The 9,032-nt window shown below is 32.5% G+C and overlaps 1 pseudogene; it reads right to left on the bottom strand.

Annotated features, from left to right (window-relative positions):
* Positions 1-689: 689 nt before the first annotated feature.
* LOC117310624 (F-box only protein 28 pseudogene) overlaps positions 690-9,032 on the bottom strand; it is a 33,636-nt pseudogene continuing 25,293 nt past the window's right edge.

Below are 9,032 nucleotides of genomic sequence, written 5' to 3'. Positions count from 1 at the left end.
AGGTTATAAAAATGTATAGTCAATACTGTAAAGGATTTTTTTTTACCGTAAATACTACAGAAGTGGCCTTTTATTTACTCATAACTTCACAAAAGCATCAACCACTTTTCATACATGCCAGACAAAGCTCATTTAAACAAAAAGTTTACTTTTTTCCAAAAGCAGTGTAGTGTCTATTTGAAAAGCAGGTCTTCTCTTTCATGTGTATAGTATTAAACTTAAGCTCTAGTGTGTCAAGTCTGGATTTGTTTAAAATATATGTGTAGGTACATATATGCAGAAATAAACTAGTGTACTTTGTTGACAGCACAAAAATATTTATTCTTCAAAACATGATAGAACTAGTATGATTAATGAAAATTTATCACAAAATAAAAAGATTCTATGCAATAATCCAACCAGGAGAAGTGGTAAGCATATTCCACCTGTGAAAATTCCAGTTTGTGTTCTAAATGTCTAAAGTCTATGGGACACCATGTTGCTCACATAATTCTCATATGCATAGAATTACTTACGCTACTAAGCTATCTCTTCTGCAGCTAGGATCACATTCAATTTATATTTCATTCTGAAGGCATTTAGATTTTCTAAAAGAATCTTTGGCTTTGTTACATTTTTAAAACAAAATTCTGAGGAGGCTATTCATTCTGTCCACACCCTGAGGATATTTCTACTGTATAGTCCATCACTTACAGTTCATGTTCCCTCTGCCCTACCCATGCATACTGTTCACCTATGTACTGCATTTGTTTTAGCAGGCTCTAGTGTTGGTCTTGAAGCTGCTTTTGCTGTTCTTTCATTTGGGTTTACATAAAGCTCCGAAATTTCACACCTGAGAACAGCCACATCAGCATTACTTATTTAAAGTGCTGTTAGAGTTTGGTAAGCTCTTGTGTTTAAGGGCTTTGCTTGGAGAACACTGAGTTATTGTTAGGGCTGCAGAATGTTCTGCAACTGGAGGAAAAACCATGAGTATTCCAGACTAATTCGATAATGGTAATTTTTTCTGAAGAATTAAAACAATTTTCTCATCAAAATATTCCATTGCCGTGGAGAAAATACCCCTAACTCTTTAAGTCCTTCATGAGCTCGTTGGGAGAATCTGGTAGAACTGACATTTCTCAGCTCACCATAATTTCATCAGTAACATTTTCTGATGAAGCAACAGAGATTCGAATCCACATACTTTAGGAAAGTCATATTTAATACTAAAAATCTTGTTTCAGTAAAGATGTTGCAGTAAAGATGCAGTAAAAATCTTGTTGCAGTAAAGATGTCTTCATGAGCAGGTAATTAATAGTTTTTTTGTTTGTTTCTGATTCTCTTCTTGCAAGTTGTGCTTTAAATTGTTACTGAAATATATTATACCTCTCTATTTACACAAATTCCTGATTCAACATTCTCTGGCAGACCAAATTCATTCTTTCATAGATGAGGTAGACCTAGCTAATTTAATCATAGGACATAAAGCTGATGATGTTTTTAGTAGTTATGGTGGGCAACTGCCATCAATGTTTGTTTTGAGGCAGCTGGTCTAGAGTCAGTGCTGGGGTTGGACACTACTGGGACGCCTGTTGCTAAACTGGAATAGGAGGGTGAGGGCAGTTGCTGAGCAGATTGCATGGTGGAAGAGAAGCCATTGTGAATGTGACTGCCATCTCCTTCTTCAACTATTCACTGCTTTGTTTCTCTATTGTCTTCAGGAAGGCCCATTTAAAAACATGTTTATTAATGTGTTATAAAATTCACATATTATAAGAAAACAATTCTATATTATTTAGTTATCTTACAGAGTAATGAAACTTTTACAGTCTTTAAGTATTATATTTCTATCAGCACAGAAACACTCTTTGGGCCTATTTGTAGTCAGTCTTTTCTCTCACTCCGAAAAACAAAAAATATGTTTTTTGGATATTAACTTATCAGATATAGGGTTTCTAAATATTTCTCTCATTTCATAGATTAACTTTTCACTGATTGCCTGATCACAATCTTTACGTACAGAAACTTTTTAGTTTGATACAGTCCCACTTGGGATTTCTGTTGCCTGTGCTTTTGATAGCATATTCAAAAAGACATTGACAAGGCCAATATCAAGGAGTTTTTACTATGTTTTCTTCTAGGAGTTTCACAGTTTCACGGCTCACATTTAAATCACTGATCAGTCTTGAGTTGATTTGTGTGATTGGTCTGAAAAACCAGTTTCATTTTTTTGTATGTTTAGATATCCAGTTTTCCCAACACCAGTTATTGAAGAGACTCTCATTGTCCCCACTATATATTCTAAGCACCTTTGACATGTAACAGTTGACCATATATATGTGGGTATTTTCTGGGCTCCCTATAATAAATATTCCAGTGGGCTCCCTATAATAGTCCAAAAAATACACACACACACACACACACACACACACAAACACACATATATATTTGATTTATGTTAGCTTTCAATATAGTCTGAAGTCAGGAAGAGTGATTCCCCCTTCTTTTTTCCTTACTTTTTTTTTTCCAAAAATGCTGTGGCTTTTTTTTTTTTATTCCATTGCTTTGAGCCACAACTGTTCTACTTCACTGGGGAAAAAAATGCCATTGGAATTTTGATAAAGATTGCTTTAAATCTATACATGACTTTAAGTACTATGAACAATATCACATTAATTCTTCCAAGCCAAGAATAAGGATATCTTTCCATTTATTTGTACTTCTCCAATATCTTTCATCAATGTCTTATAGTTTTCGGTTTACAGAACTTTTACCTCATTGGTTAAATTTATTATTAATTATTTCATTGTTTTTGATAATATCATAAATGGGATTGTTTATTTAACTTCTATTTTGAATACTTCATCATTAATGTATTGAAATGTAACTGATTTTTGTACACTGCAACTTTGCTGAATTAATTAATTAATTCTAATAACTTTTTGGTGGAGTGTTTAAAATTTTCTCTATGTAAGATTACATCATCTTCAGACAGACTATGTTTTTTAAAATTTGTTTCCTTTTCTTTCTTCACTTTTGTTTTTCTGTTTGTATTTATTTTTCTTTGTTTCTCTTTCTGTCTTTTTCCTTCTCTTTCTCCTTCTTTTTCTTTCTTCCTTTCCTTCCTTTCTTTTCCTTCTTTCCTTCCATCCTTTCCCTCTTTCTTTCTCTCTTCCTTCCTTTCTCCCTTACTCACCCCTCCCTCCTCCCCTTCCTTCCTTCCTCCCTTTCCCTCTCCCTTCCTTATTTCCTTCCTCTCTCCCTCCCTTCTTTCCTTTCCTTCCTTTTTTTTCTACCTTTCTTTCTTTCTCCCTTCCTTCCATCCTTCCATCCTTCCTTCCTTGTTTCTCTCTCTCTCTTTCTTTCTGTCTAATCAATTGATCTAGCTGGGACTTCCAATATCATGTTGAAGACAATTGGTAAGCAGGGGTACCCTTGTTTTTTCCTGATTTTAGAGAAAAAAAACCCAAAAAAACTCTCAGCTTTTCACAATTATTATGATAGCTGTGTATTGTCATATAGGAAGTTTATTACATTGAAGTACATTTCTTTTATACCTAATTTGTTGAGGTTTTTTATTATGACAGATTATTAAAATTTGTCAAGTGCTTTTCTGAGTCTATTGAGATAATCATGTGATTTTACTCTTTTGTTAATGTGGTATATCATGTTTATTGATTTCCATATGATAAACTATCCTTACATCCTATTATGTCTCACTTGATATGTTTGATCCATTTTATGTGCTGTTAAATTCCATAACCTAGTATTTTGTTGACAATATTTGCATCTATGTTCATCAGCAACATTTTCTTGTAATTTTCTTTTCTTGTAGTGCAGTATCAGACTATGCTTTCAGGGTAATGCTACCTCAAAAATCAGTTTGGAAGTGTTTCCTCCTCTTTAATGTTTTCAAAGAATTTAAAAAGTATTGGCAGTAATTATGCTTTCAGAGTTTGGCAGAATTCATCTATGAAGCCATCTGGTCCTAGATCTTTCCTTAATTGGGAAAATTTTTTTTTAATGATTTCACCTCCTGATTCCATAATTTTCTGTTCAGATTTTCCATTTCATTACAATTCAGTTTTGGTTGGTTGTATGTTTCTAATTTTTTTTCTAAGTTGTTCAATTTGTTTTAATATGACAGTTTTCGGTGGTATCACTCATGATACTTTCTATTTCTCTGGTATAGATGTAACATTTCCTCTTTCATTTATTATTTTGTTTCTTTAAATCCCTGTTAATTTTTCTTTTTGGTTAGTCTACCTAATATTTGTCACCTTTATTTATTTTAAAAGAAAAACACTTTTTTTTTGGATTTTCTTCTACTCTCTTTCCAGTCTCTATATCATTTACTTCTGATACAATCTTTATATTCTTCCTTCTGCTAACTTTGGGCAGAGTTTGTTCTTTTTTCAGTACCTTGAGGTTGTTTAGTCAAGGACATGCTTTAATTGAGACCTTTCTTTTCCCTTAATCAAGGAACCATTTGTTGAAGAGACTATCTATTCTGAATTGGGTATTCTTGGCTCTATTGTCAAATATTAATTGATTGTATATACTGGTATTTAGTACTGAGCATTTTATTCTGTTCCCTTCGTTGATATGTCTATTTTTCTGGCAGTATCATTCTGTATTTATGGCTTTGCAGTATAGTTTGAAATTGGAAACTTGATACCTCTAGCTTTGTTCTTTTTCCTCAGAATTGCTTTGGCCATTTGGGGTTACTTGTGTTTCCACGCAAATTTTAGAATTTTTTCTGTTATTTCTGTGAAGACTGTCTTTGGTATTTTGATGGGATTTGAATCTGTACATGGCTTTGGGGAATATGGTCATGTTAATGATATTAATTCTTCCAATTTATAAACATGAGATGTTATTATTTGTTTGTGTCTTCAATTTCTTTCAGAAAAATTTTGTAGATTTTCTTGTGCAGATATTTCCGTTCCTAAGCTTTCATAATATATTTTATGTCAAACATGCTAGATTGATAAGTAATTGCCAACAATCTACCTTATTTAAAGCATCTACTTGAATAAACCTCATCTCCTTTATCTAGGAAAGGATACTCTATCGCACTATTGTTGCAGAAGCATAGATTTAATTGCATCATTATGTTGAAAAACAAATATTGAAATTGATGTGGTTTAAAACCACCAAGGAACTGACCTTTTTCTAGTTATTGTATTGTTATAATTTAAATATTAAAACAAATAAGAGGTTTCTTGACAAATCAGTCTATCTCCCTGGTGTGCCATGAGAACTTCAAAACTTTGTTGTCATCATATAAATGAACTAAATCACATATTGAAAGGGAAAACGCACAATTTTATGTTAAGGTGACACCAGCAGTTCACTTCTTTTCATTATTTGTGCGGAAGGATGTTTCTCAGAGTAATTCAGTGTCTTTAGCACTTGAAGCTTCTGATCTACTTGTCCTGAAGACCAGCTACTGCTAAAGTAATGCTAGCCTAAAAACAATGAAGCATTTTTGATGAAAATACCTTCATGTTAAGGGGGAAATGCTGTTAACCTACTCAAGACATGTATCTGTGATGTTGATAGTCTTGTTTTAGATTTTATAGTTGTTTTGGTTTTCTAAGGAGAAATGGCACAATGCATGTTACATTATATACATTTATCACTGATTTACTTAATGTTAACATATAGATAAACACTAAATAAGTGGTAATACTTGGAAAGAAGCACTTATACCATAAGTCTTAGGAAATAATGCTTGTAATAAACTTAACTATGTTACATATCAACAGGCAAAATATAGAATGTTACATAGTGTAATACGATATGATGTGATTAAATTATAGTTCCTGCTGTTAAAAAATTTATTCCTCAGTATTTTACTGTTTTGATGCTATTGTGAATTGGTTAGTTTATTTAATTTCTTTTTGCTATTTTTCACCATTGGTGTAAAGAAATGCAATGATTTCTGTATGTTGATTTTGGATCCAGCAACTTTAGTAAAATTGTTGATTAATGTCAACAAATTTTTGACTGACTGGGATTTTCTATACGTAAGATTATGTCACCAGCAAAAACTGACAACTTTACTTCCTTTTATCCAATTTGGATGCATTTTATTTCTTTGTTTTGCTTAACTGCTCTAACTAGAACCTACAGTACTCTATAAATAGGAGGGGTGAAGGAATTCCCTGGTGGCTCAGTGGTTAAGAATCCACCAGCCAATGCAGGGAATACAGGTTCAAGCCCTGGTCCAGGAAGATCCCACATGCCATAGAGCAAATAAGGCTATGCACCACACCTACTGAGCCTGTGCTTTAGAGCCTGCGAGCCACAACTACTGAAGTCTGCATGCCTGGAGCCCGTGCTATCCAGCAATGAGAAGCACACCCACGCAACATTTAGAAAAGGCCGCCTGCAGCAACAAAGACCAAACACAGCCAAATAAATTAAATAAATAAATTTATAAATAAGTAAATAAATAAATAGGAGTGGTGAAAATGGGCAGCCTTGTCTTGTTTCTGATGTTAGAAGAAACATTTTCAGTTTTCTTCTATTTAGCATAATGCTAAATGTGGGTTCATTCTAAAAGGCCTTTCTTATATTGAAGTCTATTTCTTCTATTCCCCATCTATCAAGGGTTTTATCATGAAAGAATATTGTATTTTGTCAAATGTTTTTCTGCCTCTGTTAAGATGATCATGTGATTTTTAACTTTCATTTTATTGGTATGATGCATTACATATATTGATTTATGTATGTTGAACCGTCTTTGCATCCTAAGGATAAATCTCATTTGGTCATGGTGTATAATGCTTTAAACGTGTTCTTGAATTCAGTTTGCTTATATTTTGCTGAGAAATTTTGCATCTATATTTATTAGGAATATTGATCTATAATTTTCTTTTTGTGGTATTCTTATCTGGTTTATGTATGAAAGTAAGGCTGGCTTCTTAAGATGAATTTGGAAGTATTCCCTCCTCTTTGATGTTTTAGAAAAGTGTGAGAATTGGTGAAATTCTTCTTTATGTGTGTGGTACAATTCTCTAGTGAAGCCATTTGGTCCTGGAGTTTTACCTGCTGGTAGGTTTTTGATTACTGACTCGGACTCTTTATTCATTACTGCTTTGTTCAGATTTTCTATTTCTTCTGGACTCAGTCTTTGTAGGATGTGTGTTTCTAGAAATACATCTATTTCTTCTAGGTTATGTAATTTTGTTGCATATAATTGTTTATAGTAGTCTTATGATTCTATGCATTTGTGTAGCATTAGTTGTGATGTATTCTCTTTTATTTCTAATTTTATTTAATTGAATCTCTGTTTTCTTCTCTAATTAAAGAATTGTCCATTTTGTTTATATTTTCAAAGAAAAAGCTATTAGTATTGTTGATCCTTTCTACTGATTTTTCTGATCTTTATTTCATTTATTTCCTTCCCTCTGCTAAGTTTGGGCTTAACTTGTTCTTTTTCTCTAGTCCCCTGAGGTGTAAATTTAAATTGTTCATTTAAGATTTTAAGATCTTTCTATTTTCTTAATATATGGTATATATTGTTGCTATAAATTTTTCTCTTAGAACTGCCTTAACCCACACTATTTGATATGCTGTATTTGTATTTTTATTTGTTTTGAGTTACATTTTCATTCCCCTTTTGATTTCTTCTTTGCCTTATGATTCTTTAGTAATGTGCTGTTTGGTGTCCACATGTTTTAAGATATTCTCACTTTCCTCTCTGTCAACTTCTAGTTTCATAACATATTGGTCAGAAAAGATAATTGGTATGATTTCAATCTTATAAAAATTTCAGGTTTTTGTTTTGTGGTCTCTTATATAATCTATCCTGGAGAATATTACATATGTACTTGAGAAGACTGTATATTCAGCTGCTGTTGGATAGATTGTTCTTAGAATGTCTATTAAGTTTGTTTGTTCTAAGTGTGGTTCAGTTCCAATGTTTTCTTATTGATTTACTGTCTGGATTGTCTACTGTTGATAGTGGTATATTGTGTTTTCTACAAGTATTGTATTGTTGCCTATTTCTCCCTTCAGGTCTATTGTTATTTCCTTAGTATATTTTAGTGCTCAGGTGCTGGAAGTGTATATCTTTACAGTTTTTATGTCTTCTTGTAGTACTAACACTTTTATTATTATATGATAATCTTTTTTGTCTCTTGCTACACTCAAGCTAAAGATGACTTGAAGTCTATTTTTCTGATATAAGTATGGTTACACCACCTTCTTTTGGTTTTCATTTAGTTGGAATATCATCTTCCAGTCTTTCACTTTTGAGCCTGTATGTGTCTTTAGAGCCGAAATAAGTCTCCTTTAGGGAGCATATAGTTGGATCTTGTTTTTGTTGTTGTTTTTATCGATCCGGCATTCTTCTGAATGGTGAGTTCAATCTATTAACATTTAGAATAATTACTGATACATAAAAATTTACTACACTTAAAAAGATTTACTGTTTTCTAATTCTGTCTTTTTGGTTCAGCTCGAACAACTCTTTTCAACATTTCTTGTAAGGCTGCTCTAGTGATGGTAAATTTCCTCAGCTTTTTTTTTTTTTTTTTTTAGGTCTGAAGGACAACTTTGTCAAATAAAATAATCTTGGCTGACATTTTTATCTTTTAGTATTTTGAATATCTCATTCCACCCTCTCCTGGCCTGTAGAGTTTCTGCTGAAAAATCGATCTTATTTTTCTGATTGACTTTTGACAGTTTTCATACTATGCATCTTGGAGAAAGTTTGTTTTCATAGAGATAATAAATTAGCATTGTGGACTTTTATACCCCATTTCTTCCCTAGATTTGGGGAGTTCTTGGCTATTATTTCTTTAAATAAACTCTCTCCTCCTTTCTTCTTCTCTTCTTCTTCTGGTATACCCACTAATATTATGATGGCTCTCCTAATGGAGTCTGATAGTTTTTGAGGTTTTCTTCAATTTTTAAAAAAACTTAGTTCCCTTTCCTCTTCCACCTGAATTATTTCTATATTTATATCCTGTCTCACTTATTCTCTCTTTTCTATCTGATATGCTCTATTTCTTATGGTAGATAATGCATTCTCCATC

Source organism: Tursiops truncatus (assembly GCF_011762595.2).
Source record: "Tursiops truncatus isolate mTurTru1 chromosome Y unlocalized genomic scaffold, mTurTru1.mat.Y SUPER_Y_unloc_1, whole genome shotgun sequence".
Lineage (NCBI taxonomy): Eukaryota > Metazoa > Chordata > Mammalia > Artiodactyla > Delphinidae > Tursiops > Tursiops truncatus.
This window is presented reverse-complemented; position numbering and strand designations above follow the sequence as displayed.